The 15,882-nt window shown below is 56.0% G+C and overlaps 1 long non-coding RNA gene across 1 annotated transcript; it reads left to right on the top strand.

The window, feature by feature from the left end:
- Positions 1–6,866: 6,866 nt before the first annotated feature.
- LOC120228359 lies at positions 6,867–15,443 on the top strand. Its single transcript, XR_005527473.1, has 3 exons — positions 6,867–6,994; positions 12,608–12,797; positions 15,006–15,443. It is a non-coding gene; the product is annotated as an uncharacterized LOC120228359 (long non-coding RNA).
- Positions 15,444–15,882: the final 439 nt, after the last annotated feature.

Below are 15,882 nucleotides of genomic sequence, written 5' to 3' on the forward strand. Positions count from 1 at the left end.
GAGAGACAACACCCACAGATGCAGGGGGAGACTGAGCGCAGCTTTGAGTATAATGGCCCCGAAGTGGAGGCACCAGACGCCCACCCACCCACGGGAGAGTGAATGAAGAGTGAAGTTGTATCCAGGGGGACACACCGGCGGCCGGGACAGGGAGCGAGGGCGGGCCTGGGTCTGCAGCGCCAGACAGACAGACAGACAGCGAGGGTCCCTCCCCGCCAAGGTCCAGAACTCGTTTGCACTGACTGGAGCCAGGAAACGGTCCCAACACGCCCCGCCGACCAGGGGATCCAGGGAGCTTCGGCCCGTGGGAGGTTGGGGAATGGGGATATACTGCCGTATGCACTTGTCAAAACTCATCGTCAGACTTTTTTTTTAATGTTCATTTATGTTTTTTGAGAAACAGAGAGTGTGTATGAGTGGGGGAGGGGCAGAGAGAGAGGGAGGGGGAGAGAGAATCCCTAGCAGGCTCTGCACCGTCAACACAGAGCCTGATGTGGGGCTCAAACCCACGAGCCATGAGACAGTGACCTGGGCTGAAGTTAGGAGTCGGACGCTTAACCGACTGAGCCACTCGGCGCCCCTCACTGTCACCCTTAAAGTCTGTAAAAAAAAAAAGCCTCGATATTTGTCTCATCGTTTTGCCATCGTTTTCATCACATGTGTCACAGGCCGGAGGCATGGCGCCTTCTGACCATCCGAAAAGAAAACAAACCAGAGAGGTCAGCAGGCCAGCCAACAGCCCGCGCCCCTGTTCCGCTCAGACACAAGCTGTGTGACATGAGAGACGTTCTCAACCTCTCTGAGGCCGGTGGTCTCTCTGTCTAGCGGGGCAGTGTGTTCGGTAAACCACCTATCTGCCTCCTAGGGCTGACGTAACAAAGCGATGCAAACGAAGGGCCCAGACAGCAGATGTGTCCTCAGGTGGTGTGGGAGCAGGTGTCCGGGCCAGCGCCCTCTGACCCCTGGGGACACTCCTCCCTCCCCGCTCCCGGCCTCTGGAGGTGGCCGTGACGCGTGCAGGTGCAGCCCGACCTCTGTTCTCCCTGTGTGCCCTGTCTTCACATGGCGCTGCCGTCTCTTCATGAGGACCCCGGCCGTGCTGGGTGAGGACCACCCTCCGCCAGCACCGCCTCCCCTGGCATCTAACCACCTGTGCAACCACTTTACTTCCAGATAAGGTCACATCCACGGTAACCGGACTCAGGATGTAAGTATCCCGCCAGGGGACCCTGTTGAGCCCCCAGGGGACCATGGGAAGGGGGCTGGAATTCTGTCTAGATACGAATCTGCGACGCAGAGTCGCTGAATTCTTCTTCTGCTCATCTATTAGCGCTGATTTCAAAGAACATGCACACTGGGGGGCGCAGCGCATCTGAGAGAAGCCTTCCTTCCACGTTGGCAGGACCAGGACTCGATGCCCCACACGAGCTGAAAAGAGTAACTGAACCGTAAACCAGATTGGACTTGCAGCAGAAGGCGCAGACCCCGGGGAGGCCAAGTCCCCCGGCTCCGGCAAGCCTGCCCCCCCGGCGGCCCCCCGGGTCCCCCTCCCCAGGGCGGGCTGAACAAGCAGGGCGTGATTCCAGGGGCCGCCCTGCCTCCTGGGAGACCACATTTTCTGAGAACACTGAGAGCCGATTGTCAGCCACACTGGTCCCCATGACACGGCAGGGACTGGGCTTGGACAGCCCCCGCCCATCCCATGGGCACACGGATGGGGCTCAGAAACAAAAAAATGCCCGTAAAAACTGCAAGAGCTCTTGCAGGAAAGGGTTTGCCAAGCAGGGGCGTGCACAGCACGGCTGTGGGGGCCTCATAAGGGGGCGCTTGGCCGCAGGAGGCCCGGGCCCCGGATCTCGGCTGTGCGGACTCGGGGACAGAGGGCTGACGATTTCCGTCTGCAGTGCTCCTGGTTCCATCGGGCCGATTCTCTCCGCAGGCAGCTCCCGGCAAAGCCGTGGACCCCGCCCCCACTGTGGGACAGCCGGGCCACGGGGGGCATGGGGGGCACACTTCCCGCCGCCGCCGCCAGTCCCACCGGTGATTCTGGACATTTGAACCTCTGCGCCGCATGTCCTCTGACGTCCCCAGCCCCTTGTTCTGGGGACAGAACACTTACCGGCCATTCTGCTGGCTTCTGCGGGACGTGTCCCCGGCCAGCACTGGGCTCCACAGAGCCTGCAGGTGGGGCCCGGGGACGCAAACGCCCTCTCCCACTGGGCTGTTAAGAGACGGCTTCAGGGCACCTGGGGGGCTCAGTCGGTTGAGTGTCCAACTTTGGCTCAGGTCACGATCTCATGGCTCAAGGGTTCGAGCCCCGCATCAGGCTCTGTGTTGACAGCTCAGAGCCTGGAATCGACTTCAGATGCTGTGTCTCCTTCTCTCTCTGCCCCTCCCCCTCTCAAAAATAAATACACATTTAAAAAAGAAGTAAAAACGGAATCCTGAAAATCAGAGGCTCCGTCACCCCTGCTGGCATGCTCGCAGACGATGTGGGCTGGAGCCTCTGCTCCGCCGCGGGCTGGCTGGGCTGGGCTTAGCCTCCCTGACCTGTAGCTACCTGAGACACACTTCTCAGGGCCAAGGTCAGAAGGCAAGAGAAGGGGACAGAAGCACCTAGCCCCTCCCGCACCCTTGACGCGGCATGGGGTCAATCCCAGCCCCGGTGGGGACCCTGGCTGGAGTGGGAATGCTTGCAGTCCTTGCCGACGGTCTAGTCTGGGGGAGGGGGCGTGAGGACTTGGGAACAGCCCCGGAATCCCAGGACGACGGGACAGGGGACGTCAGTCCGGCACACAAGTCAGCACAAGGATGGCCGCAGAGCCTCAGCCAACCGTGGAGGCGCCGAGCCTTCTATCGATCCCCTCCGCTCTAAGCCAATCACCTGCCTTTGAGAGCTCAGCACCTGACTCGGCCTTGAGGAAGCACTTGGACAACACTGATTTACCCTCAGAACGTCTGCAGGGCCCCATTACCCGGCTCCGTGGCCCCCAGAAATAGGGGCTGATGGATGGACCCCCTCCAGGCGCAGTGGACCCTGGCTCTCTGCAAAGGCACCCAGCACCTGTGCCTGCCCCCAGGGGTTTAGAGCCCAACGCCAAGGTCCTTCCGACGCTGGCGCGCTGTGGCCGGAGCATCAGACCCTGGCAGCAATCCTCGACACCCTTGACTCCTGGACACAAAAAGAATCTCTTCTCCATTGAAAATGCAAACACAGATGCCCACTCTCAGCTGCAAGCCAGTCATAGCCGAAAATCTCGCTTTGGCTATTCTCCCCAGTAATCTTGATGATAAAACACAGAAAGCACCCAAAAAATGTGCATTTTTTCTTTTTTTCCTTTCCTTTCTTTTCCCTTACAAGAGCATCTACTTGTTCAGACCAGGGGGTTCTGAGGACCGGCAGAAATGAGTCACATCTGATTCACAAAAGCAGTTAAGTCTCTAAAAATCTCCATGTAAAGCCATTCTGAACAGGATGGCGATGAATTACACGCCCAAGCTCGCGGAGGCACGGGCTTGAGACCCGCCTCGTATTTTCTCCTGCCTTCAGCCAGTGCCGCTGGAGGGGGGGGCTCGGGCCAGTGTGGTGGAAGTCTCACCTTCCCCTCTTAATTAGAACGGCTCACTCCCATCCCTCGAGGAGGGAGATGTTCGCCCAGGGGCCCAGCTCCCCGTCAGCCTGCCCCTTCCCCAGGCGTTCAGTTCCCACCAGCAGAGCTGGCAGAGAATAGAAACCGCGCAGAGACTCTTTTGTTTTGCTGGGACACTTCAGCATATTCTCAGGGATCTTTCAAAGGAAGGCAATTATCTGATCGTTCTTGGAAGCAATTAAAATGTAGAAGGACACATCCTGCTTCAGCCCCCAGAGTCTGTCTTTCCAGATCACGTGAACAATCGCTACAACACAAACAGACTCCGTGTCCCCCTCCCCGGAGGGCAGTGCCCTGCACGGTGCAGAGGGGGAGCCGTGAGACACAGTTTCCTCCCGCGTGACCTGCTTTGCCGCGGTTGTGCGCCCCGGAGGGGATGTTTTTTAAGATGCATTCCTACTTGAAGTCCTGGGTCAGGGCGGGCCACCACCACTCGGGGCTGGTGTTGAGTCCGGGGAGCAGACGGAAACAGAGATGCCAAAATGACAGCAGAGGGCTAGGGGGTCCCCCGAACAGGTCCTCAGCTCTGGGGGTGGTTGATGCTGTTGAATATGGGAGGCGACCTCACTCAGAACTGCTGCTGGATGGAGTCATGGAGTCTTTCTTGTACAGAAGGCCCCCTTCCTTTTTTTTTTTTTTTAATATTTTTATTTATTTCTAGGAGAGAGAGAGAGAGTGTGTGTGAGCAGGGGAGGATCAGAGAGAAAGGGAGACACAGACTGAAACAGGCTCCAGGCTCTGAGCTGGCAGTCAGCACAGAGCCCGACATGGGGCTCGAACCCACGAACCGCGAGATCATGACCTAAGCGAAAGTCGGACGCTTAACCGACTAAGCCACCCAGGCGCCCCAGAAGGCCCCTTTCCTGAAAGGGCAACAGGGAAGCTCTAGTCCTAATTCTCCAAGTTGTGGGCCCTTCCAAGAAGCCCAAGAAACAAGGCAGGAGCTTCACTTGTGCCCAAGAATGTTACCGCCTAATGTGAAGGGCTGGATTCTCAGATCCTCAGCACAGGGGCCTGTTGATGGTCTCAGGGCAATCTCTTGGCCTCTCTGTAGAGGTGATTCAGAGCCCACTGGGTACGTCACCCAGCTTTGTAAGGGTTACATGAGATGGTGTCTGCAAAACCCATAATATAAACCCATCACACAATAGGCACTCAGTCAATGGCCACCTGGTACTCAGCAGGGACTCAGTAAATAGCGGCCATGGAGTACATTGTGAGTCTGAGAACTTCCCCTACCAGCATGGAAGGTTGAGTCATTCGTAACTATCATTCAAGACAGAGTGGAAAGAAATCCAGGCTATTGGTCCAAACTAATTAAGTCTGGGCATAGGGAAAAATACAGCCTGTCCTCAGTCAACAATTCCTTAAACGTTATTTCAACAGGAGGCTAAGGTTTTGGTTTGGGGAGCGAGGGAGTTTGGGTCTGGCTTACCTTTGTTCGTCCGGGGAGACTTTCAAGAAGAGGATGGAAAAACAGACCTTATTCAGAGAAATGTTTCTCAAGGCAAACATACCGAGAAGGGGCGAGGAGCAATTCCCAGCTGCCCAACCAGCCAGGTAACCCTAATGGTAGTCACTTTCCTCGAGAGGGCCACGTTTCCCGGACCTCACGCCTGCCTCGTCACTGGACTAGGACACAGTGGCCTTCCCGTCTTCTCAAAACCTGGCCATCCTAGTGCTGTCTGTCTGTCCGAGGGAAGGGGCCGCTTCTTAAGAACAAACTCCTCCCCTGGGGGGCTCCGTCGTTTAAGCGTCTGACTTCGGCTCGGGTCATGATCTCGCAGCTCATGAGTTCGAGCCCCACATCGGGCTCTGTGCTGACAGCTCAGAGCCTGGAGCTGCTTCGGATTCTGTGTCTCCCTCTCTCTCTGCCCCTCCCCTGCTTGTGCTCTGTCTCAAAAATAAACATTAAAAAAAATAATCAAACTTCCCCAAGTCATAGACCCCTTTCTAAAGCAATAAAAAACATAGACAATACCTTGATTGAGCTGCTTCCCTCCCACAGAAATAACTGGGCACTTAGCCAGCAGACAAGAATGGCTCTGGCCGCAACACAGCACTCCTGGGTTTTTTAGATTTCACTTCATAGCTCACCTCTGTGGACATGCTACCTTTGTTCAACCCTAGGTTAAGTCAAAACCTCTTGACCTCTCATTTTAAGGCAAATAGAAGGCAGTAGCTGTGCTGTCAAATTGTGAGTAATACACAGAACCATTATTTGGAAGGCTTCCAATTCCGACGAGCAGAAAGGTTGTTCTGGAAAATCTGTTGCAGAGAAGTAGAACAGTTATAACTCAGACTCGTGTGGCATCCAACCCAAGCTCACCTCCACACCCAGTGTGCTTTCCCGACAGTGCCCTCCCCGGTGAGGGACAGCCCACAGGAAGTACACGAGTCAGGTGACTCTCCTGTCCACTTAAAAATAAACTTGCTGACATCTGACAGCAGCACACAGTCCTTCCTAAGGATAAAAGCAAACTCACCGTGTTGTCAGGCCAAGGTGGTGACATTTTAAAAATCAGTACAGTGGAAACTAAACTCAATCTATAACATAAACTATTGCTAGAAACGCTTAGAGAAAGATGCCTCCGAGAGAAAACTAAGGGGCCCATCGCTCAAATAAAAGCATTCGGTTGAGGCATCATTATGGTTTGGATTGTGTCCCCCAAACACGACAGGTTGAGGTTCTAACCCCAGGGCCTGAGAATGTGACCTAATTTGGAAGCAGAGTCACTGCAGGTGTGATTAGTTAAGGTGAGGTCATGTGGCGTAGCGTGGCCCTGATCCACGTGGCTGGTGTCCTCACAAGAGCAGGAAAGCCCGGCGCCTGCGGGGCTCAGTCGGTGAAGCATCTGACTCTTGATTTCTGCTCAGGTCATGATCTCATGGATCGTGGGTTCGACCCCTGCATCAGGTCTGTGCTGACAGCTCAGAGCCTGCTTGGTTTTCTCTTTCTCTCTCTCTGCCCCCACTCCACACCCACACTCTCTCTCAAAATAAATAAATTTTTTAAAAAATTTATGAAAGAAAGAAGAGGAGAGTATCATGTGGCGAGAGAGGCAGCAGTGGAGAGGCACATCCGAGCTGAAGGACACCACGGACGGTGGGCCACCACCAGGGGTGGGGAGACGAGGAAGGAAGGACTCCACCCAGAACCTCAGAGGAGGTGGGGTGCGCAGATGCCCTGACTTCAGACTTCTGGCCGCCAGCGCGGTGAGACGATAAATTCCTGCTGCTTTCAGCCGGAGGCTCATGCCCACTACAGGCACATACCTGCCGTCAAGACCATGGAAGGTTTGGGGCTCCAGGCATAGATGTGAATGGCTCTCAGACATCTGCAGGTGGGCTGGGTGCTCTGAGCTGGGGGAGGTATTGTGGGGGTGTGCTGGGTGCTCCGAGCTGGAAGCGGTGTTGGGGGAGTGTGGGCTGGGTGCTCTGAGTTGGGGAGGTGCTGGGGTGGTGTGGGCTGGGTGCTCTGAGCTGTCCCTTCCTTAAGTAGGTATATTTCTACTCTGCGGTTTTCTAATTAAACAGGATCTGGCTGATGCCAAATTTAACCCACCTACACCTAAGCTTAACCACTTAGCCAGGCGCTATGGGGTAGCAGCTGATAGGTATATAACAGGTGCTACATATGTAACAGGTGATATGTACTTGAAAGGTGAAGGTAACAGGTGATATGGACATGAAAGATGATGTATAGATAACAGATACTACGCATGTAACAGGTAACATGTATATAACATTATATGTTTTAATGTCATTATATATAATATATATTATATACTTATATGACATATGTAAATGGGTAATGTGTATGTATCATTAATGTATGTGAATGAAACCAATAGGTTAAGAGGAGGTTCCAAGAAGAATTAAGGTGCATGTGGGCACAAACACACACACACACACACACACACACACACACACACACACACAGTCTCTCTCTGCTCAAGATCATCTAAAACTGGGGGTACAGAGAGGCACTTAAAACTTACATTGCAAGGGGACTGTGGTAGAAACTCTGTAACGAATCCTGGATTTCATTTGCTGTAAAACCCTGGAGTCAAATCTATGGGCCACCTGGGCACCTACATGAAATTAGGGGTGACCTAGCTCAGGCTGCCGTGACAAAGGACCCCCGACGGGGCGGGGCTGGAACAACAGACCTGTGTTTCTCGCGGTTTGCGGCTGGAGGTCCGCGGTCGGGGCGCCCACAGAGTCCGGTTGTGATGAGAGCCCCCGCCTGGGCTGTGGACGGCCACCCGTCATGGTGACCCCGCACCGCCTGTCCTCAAACCCCGCGCACACAGAACGCCTCCTCCTCTCCTTATAAGGCACCTCCTCTACCAGATTAGGATCCATCCCGAGAGCTCACTGAATCCAGTCACCTCCTCACACACCCTACCTCCAACCACAGGCCCACTGGGGGACGGGAGGGGGCGCAAGTCAGCCCCCAGCAGGGGACGCATAAGTGTTTTGTGCAAATCATAACTGTGGCCTTTTAAACTACCCTATTGTTGCTTGTTTCTGATCCACCCCCCACCCCCATCTTCAGTTGTGTTTTTGGTCTCGAATGGGTATCAGTCAAGGCCCTGCTGGACCCAGGAGACACAGGTGAGCCGGTGCCGTGGAGGAGGGTTTGAGCAAGAAACTGTTGGCCACGATGGGGCGGGGTTCAAGGGAGCAGTAATGTCCAGAGCGGTAGCGCAGCCTCCAGCCTTGCGGCGGGGGGACAGGGAAGGGACAGCGCTCAGGGTCCCAGGGACTCAAGCGGCCGCCCGAGAGCGTCAGCACAGCGCCCCTCCCGGCCCCCCCACGCCCCGCGCCTGTGCTCCCGTCTCCTTCGGCAGAAGCCAGGCGGGGCAGTGTGTCGGGAGCCAGCTCGGATGGGCCTCCCGGGCGCCGAGTAGGGTGGGTCCGGGTGTGGGTGGCACAGAGAGATCCTGCAGGCCGCGCTGGGAAAGCAGTGCTCAGGTCCTCTGCGGAACGAGGGCGCTTCCAGGAAACTGCGCGCTCCCCGCGGGTTCCTGCAGCGGGTTTCACCCTTCGTTCAATCGCTTCGCTTTTCTAAAGCTCCGTCCTGGGTTCAGAAAAGAAGCAAGAACCGGGCTCACCCGTGGGAGGAGCCGCGGGGCTTCCGGGGGGGAGGGGGCCGCAACCGCAGCCCCTCCCGGACACCTGCTCCGCGCGCACGCGCACTTCCCGACTGGACGGGCGGGGCATGGGGGGGGGGCAGCCTCCTGGCCACGGCCACGGCCACGGCCGCGCAGAAGCTCTAGAGCGGCCAGAAGGGGAAGCCCCTTCAACAGGTGGGGGACCCCCGCGTGCCCCTTCTCTGCTTGGCTTGGGAGCTCAGAGTGAGACGGATTCTGGAGCAAATGCCAGGCGCCGGAGGTGCACCCAGCGCGCGGTCCGAGGCCCGCAAGGCTGCCTGCCGGCGCCCGCGAGGCCGCTTGGTTTCCTCCTCGTGTTCCCAGAGGTTCCGTGATTTGTTAGGAGAGGAGACAGGAGACAGAGGGGGAAAGTAGCCAAAGACGAATTTTAAATAAATTAAATCTAATGTTCTTGGGAATAAGAATTTCATCTTCTGCTCAGAAACTAACACAAATGTTTAAAACGTCAATAAGATTGTAAAAGGGTTAGGACTATGTAATCCTATTTCTCTGTTAGGATTGATTATACGACCGATCTTTATCTAACATCGTATTAAGTAAGGACCTAAAGGCAGATAACAAAAGTGGCCCCGACCCCCTTCTGTGCCGGTGCTCACCCCCTTGACTCTGAAGCCCCCTCCTCCAGGCAGGAGACAAAGCCCCCTGTGGCAGGACCTGAATCTGGGGTTGGCTGTGTGATTTCCTGTGGCGGATACTCCGTCCGTGTCTCCAGCTGTCGAGGCTGCTCTTCCAAACTGTCACAGACCAGCGGCTAATAAGCAGCAAACATGTATTTCTTTCTCTCTCTCTCTTTTTTTAATGTTTCTCCTTTTTTTTTTTTTTTCTTTGAGAGAGACGGAGTGGGAGGTGTGAAAGGAGCAGAGAGACAGGGAGACACTGAGTCAGAGCGGTTCCAGGCTCTGGCTGTCAGCACAGAGCCCGCTACGGGGCTCGAACCCACAAACCTGACATCATGACCTGGGCGGAAATCAAGAGCAGACCCCTAACTGACTGAGCCACCCAGGTGCCCCAGTAAGGATGGCTCTTACTTTGCAAACAAGTTTCGACATGATTGAAAAGCAGACTATTTGAAATACTTATTTTCATTTTTTTTTGGAAGCAAGACACTCCTTTTCCTACACGACTGTGCTCAATTAACGGGGCCGTCCCATTGGGAAAGAACGGGGGAAACAGAGAAGTGAGACAGGAGGCTCCATCATCAAAACAACTAAAGTAAAACAAGACATAACCGAAGGGCTCTGTGTCGGGTAAGGGTTCTGTATGGGGCGTAAAGGGTCTGTGTTTGGCCTTTGAGATGGCTGTGTTCCCGCGTGCGCACCATAGGGGTGTGAGCAGACCAGCCAGTGGAGGGGCCTCTGTATTTTAAGAGAGACTCTCCTTAGTGTAATTCATCTCAGACAATTGGGAAAATTGAAAGGCCGTGAAGGTTTATTGTCATTACCCCATAAATCTGAAATTATTAAGCAGGACATTAAGGGGCTTAAAATGGGCGGTTTGCTGTGTTGAGTATGTTTGAATTATATCATCCACCGTGCTGGATACTACCGGATAGAGCATGCCTTACCCCTCAGAACTTACTAGAGCACTCACAGTGCCTGCTGGAGGTTCCGGGATGACGAAGGCTGGCCTCCCCGGGACACCGTGTCCTGTGAGCCATCCAGCCCCCCCCCCCACCCTCAGCAGTGAGAGAATCACACATGCAGCCTTCTGTTTAGGGCGCCTGCTAGCAATGGTTAGGGTGATAACAAATGGACACAATGTGCTGGGAAGTTATAGGATCCTTTTGATTCCTCTCCAAACTCAAAGATCACGAGAGGTGAGGATGGGGTGCAGACCCGGGAGGTGCCCGCGCTTCTACCGAGGGCCACGTTCCCTCCTGAGAGGGCCATGCTCATCCAGCAACTTACCCGCAGTCCTGTAGATGACGAAACGTCGCAGTGAGTAGCGGTTGTCGAGAAGTCAAAGCCAGCCAGTCTAGTTTCAAAGCCCATACTTTCCTCCTGAACATAAGGTACAACAAAAATGCTCGCAATGAAATAAATAACAATATTTCTTTTTTAAATGTTTATTTTGGAGAGAGAGGGGGGGAGGGGGGAGCACGGAGGGGCAGAGAGAGGGAGACACGGAATCCGAAGCAGGCTCCAGGCTCCGAGCTGTCAGCACAGAGCCCGATGCGGGGCTCGAACCCACGAACCTTGAGTTCATGACCTGAGCCAAAGTCAGACGCTTAACCAACTGAGCCACTCAGGAGCCCCGAAAACCCAGTATTTCAATGTAAACTCAAAGGAGAATGTACATGAGAAGGTTTCAGTTTACTCCAATTGTCCAAATGGTGCCCGAGCGAAGTCACCTGTCCCTCCATAGAAACGTGGGCCAACATGGGGCCGTAAGTTTCCCTCCAGCCACAAAGGGAAGTTCGATCTTCAGGAGAGACACTGTCCCCCCTCCGGTCCAGCCGTGCGCCCACCTGCTCCTCCGCCCACGGCTGGGTGACCGTCCTTCCCTCCACACATCCTTCGCTCTGGCTCCCTGGAATTCAGAACCCATGAACTTAGGAAAAACGGCACGTGTTTTATTTTTACCAACCTCTCCTGAAATGTAGCATTTCTCCGTTATGACTACCGCCCACAAGCCACCACAGCATTAGCAGGATCTGTGACTTGGTCCCCAAAAGCAAAGGCAGATCTTACCATGTGACAGGACAGTAACTTCAGATGTGATGCAACATCGTTGGTGTTCATCAGCTCTTAGAGATGTAGTTGTGCCTGGCTCTACGTCCCTTATTTCACGCACGTCTAGAGAAGTACGCGTGGGGGCGCCTGCATGGCTGGGCCGACTGATTTTGGCTCAGGGGGTGATCCTAGGTGCTTAGCGTGGAGCCTGCCTGAGAGTTTCTCCCTCTGCCTCTGCTCTCTCACTCCCTCTGCCAAATAAATAAATAAATACATAGAAGCACATGTATTATTACATTCCTATTTTTAAGTATTTTGATAAGTGCATTCAATAATCAGTTTCTTTATAATGCTCTATATGTATTTTGCTCTATCCATTTTCAAAAGAACAGTTTTTCTGAGACGGATTCCTCTGGCTTCTCGGACGCCCACGGGTCCCTCCCGCAGGAGCAAAGGGCAGACGGTGGTCTGGGAGCGCCCGGGAGCCAGTGGGAAGGCCTTCCCTCTCCCTCCTCCTGGGCCTGGCCCTGCGGGCGAAGCTGGGCAGGGTGGGGGCAGGCCACCACCCTCGGCTCTGCTGTGCTTGTGCTCTGAGCCTTCCGAGGCCCCCAGGCTGGCTCTCAAGGCGCCCCGGAATGAGTTCCCGCATCTTCTCGGGGGTCCTCAGACGCCACCCCCTGTGGAACGGACCAGAAGAGTACGGCCGCCTCCCTGCCCTGGGGCCCCTGCAGGGGGCTCCCGTCCCCAAGCCGTGGGCGCAGGTCCTGAGGCCCCGCAGGCCTCCTCCTTCCCCAGCCGGGGCACAAGGTGCCCTCTCCGCCTCCCGGGGGTACCCGCCGCGTCTGGAAGTCCCCTCGGTGCCCCGGCGGACGGCGGGCCGTGGAGAGGGGGAAAATCACAGCACCCCCCCCCCGCCCCGGGCTCGGGGACCCCCGGCTCCCTTCCTCTTCCCCCTCCTGGAAGGGGCGTGGGCGGTGCCGGGGAGGGAGGCAGGGAGTCAAGCTTCTGTTTGGGGGCAGGAAAGGTCCCCTTCACTCAGCGTCCCGGCCGCGGCCCAGGCCACGTGGCCTCCGGAGGTGACGCCCGGCCTCGGCACGCCCCCCAGGTCACCCTCCCAGACCCCTCCGTGGCCGCACAGCAGGGCGCGCGGGCGGCAGGAGCCGCGTCAGGACCGGACTCCGGGAGGGGAGACCACCCCCAGCGGCGCCTGCACTGCAAACCACGCCCCTGCGTGACCCTTCAAACACGTGTTTTCATGGTCTTTTCACTAGAACGCTTCACGTCCACAGACCCCGGTAAGAGGACTCATTTTGCTGTTTGGAATAGTTCTCCATCCACTTTCTTTCCCATCCCGTCACCTTAAAACAGTGACTGGGCCTGGCCGCGGGTCTCTCAGCACCTGGGGGGGGGGCAGCCAGAGGGCGGGGGCGCTGGGCAGCGTGCCGGGGCGGGGGGGGTGCTCTGCAGTTTGTTCTGGAAAGTTCCCCCACATCGGAAGCGATCTGCTGCCCGTGCTGTCCCACGGAACCGGCCCTCAGGGAACAGTCTGCGGGGTCTTCTCACGTGCCCCCGAGGCACAAGCAGCCTGAAGACAGGGGGCCTGGTCCCTCTGCTGTGACACCTGCCCCAGCAGCAGGAAAGGAGATGCGTGCCAGAGGCTTCTGCTCAGAGCCGCCAAGGACGGTCCGGTGGGGGGGACGGTCCGGGGAGGGGGGAGGACGGTCCGGGGACGGGGGGGGGGACGCGGGGGGGGGGGGGGGGGGGGGGGGGGGGGGGGGGGGGGGGGGGGGACGGGGGGGGACGGTCCGGTGACGGGAAGACGGTCCGGGGAGGGGGGAGGACGGTCCGGTGACGGGGGGGGACCATCCGGGGAGGGGGGGACCGTCCAGGGAGGGGGGGACGGTCCGGGGAGAGGGGAGAACGATAAACCCCAGAACAGTGTCCCCAGTCACCTGTGCTCTGCTTCTGAGTAGAAGGCTGGAGGACGCCCTTCCGGATCTCGGCTGGGTGGACCCGGTTCATTGTGACTCCGGGTGGCTCAGGCAGGGGCCAGGGAGGGAGGCAGGGAACAGGGAGGCCGCCAGATGCCGGCAGGCGCAGCCCTGGGGCCGCGCAGCTATTTGGGGCCAGGAAAGGGGCCTGGGGAGCTCAGGAAGTGCAAACAGGGCATTAACGAGAGGAGGTGCTCCCCACACGGAGGAGAGGAGCCTGTGGGGATGATTCAGAGCTGCTGTCCGGGCCGGCCGGCAGGGGCGGGACTGGGGGGGGCGGGGGCGCGGCAAGGCCTCCTGCAGGTGGGTGAGAGCCGTGTCAAGGTGAGCCTGAGCCTGTCCCGGCCCCCAAAGGTGCGGCTGGTCAGACTGCACCCGGAGGCCCCGCCCCAGGGAGACCTGGCCTTGCTGCACACACACCCCCAAACTCGTCTCTAAGACTTGGCCAGTCTGTTCCCAGGTTCCACAGCTTTGTTTTTAACTTAGAGGAAAAATGTGAAGTTTTTTACTAATAAATTACAAATAAACATGAAATACTCGAGTAACGGGGAAACAGTGCCGTGAGGGTGAAGGCCCCAGGGGTCTGCAGGGCAGGGCGGGGCTCTGGGTGGGCACATCGGGGTTCCAGGAGCAGTGCTCAGGGAGGAGCCCCGGGAGTCCCCTCCCTGCCCCACCTCCAGGGCCAGGTGACCCCGGGGCAAAGGTGTAAGAACAACCAGAGGCTCAGTGATGGACCCAGGAGGAAAAGGTCCAGAAATCAGAATCATTTCAACAACGGTTCTGAGAAAAGCTGGCTGTGTGGTGGGTGAGGAATGCAGAGCTTTAAACGCAGCCATGGACCGTCTGTTTCTGGACCGTCTGAGAGCTGGCAGAGGCCTTGGCCATGGGCTGGAGGGAAAGCCCTTTTGGGCGGCACCATGAAAGACGGAGCATGGACAGGAGAGTTCATATTCCAGAAGCTACCATATGGGCTCACAAAATATTTTTCCCTTGATACCTATTTTTAAACTTTGTTTAACATCTATTTATTTTTGAGACATAGAAAGAACTCGAACAGGGGAGAGGTAGAGAAAGAGGGAGACACAGAATCCAAAGCAGGCTCCGGGCTCTGAGTTGTTAGCACAGAGCCTGACATGGGGCTCAAACTCTCAAACCACGAGACCATGACCTGAGCTGAAGTCAGAAGCTTAAACCAACTGAGCCAGCCAGGCACCCCCCACACTTGATATCTTTAGGAGACAGTCTCTCATGTCTCTGGCATGAGCAGGTGTGGTTTGCAAGTGAGAGAGGGGGGACTTGAAATCTGGAAGTTCATTGCCAACTTGTCATCCTACAGGGCCCTAATTATTAAATAGTTCCTGCATCCAGAGCTTACCTTTCAGGTGATCTGAATTTGTAAGGGGAGATGGGCTTTCCTGTTTTGTCTCCTGTGGGCAGGGGGCGGGGGGGGGGGTCAGGAGAGGGTGTGGAGAGTAGAGGTGCTTAATAAATGTTTGCTTGGTTACCTCTGAGAGATGCATCACTTCCATCTGTGAAACCCACGGGGGAAGGAGTGGAATCAGACAGACATGACTCACCTGACGGGGAGAATAAGGCGCGTCTAGCAACATGACTTGGAAATACCTGAACTCTAGAACAACAAAGGTGAGGAGGCTGGATCCTACCTCTAAAGGGAAGGATGTTAACAAAATCCCAACAAAGATGCAGAAAGAGGGAGGAAACCATCGCTGGCCTCCGTTCCTTGTTCCTCGAGGCAGAGGGGTGTCCTCGGAGCCCAGGCCAGCCTTGGCCTCGCTCGGGGCCTGGATGAAGGAAGAACCGTGTCTACATTTCCCTGTACACCTTTCTCGTCGATCTCATCTCTCATTTCATCTTCAAGGCGCAGCTCACAATCCCCATTTGTCGTCGGACCCCCATCCCCACGCCTGTCTGTGGCGTTACTGTCGTTTCCAGACCTATAACCTCATTTTATGTGTCTGAAAAGTTACAGGTTTCTTCCATAATGGTTTTTGTAATAGAAAATTTCTTCTAGGGTTGATATTATTCATTTCTACGTATCCTGTTCCTAACCTGGTACCTGGGAAACACTGAGAACACAGTACATGAATGATGGAGAGGTGGAGGGAGGGAGGGAGAGATGGATGGGTGAGTGGGGGGAGGGAGGGATGCACTGACGGAGTGAAAGATGGGTGGAGGGCGGGAGGGAGGGCAGGGTGAGTGCAGCAAAACAGCCGTTTCCTTTTCCTAGGAATCCCTCCCAGTCTATGACTCCGGTTTGGAAGAACTGCAGAATTAAAATGACCAAGGGTCTGAGGTCTCTGAGAGCCTATATGCCCTGCTCCAGGTCATGGGTTTGCAAGAGGCAGGGTCACAGTCTGAACTCAGATCT

This window comes from Hyaena hyaena, unplaced genomic scaffold (genome assembly GCF_003009895.1).
Source record: "Hyaena hyaena isolate Hyena2069 unplaced genomic scaffold, ASM300989v1 scaffold_22, whole genome shotgun sequence".
Taxonomy (NCBI): domain Eukaryota; kingdom Metazoa; phylum Chordata; class Mammalia; order Carnivora; family Hyaenidae; genus Hyaena; species Hyaena hyaena.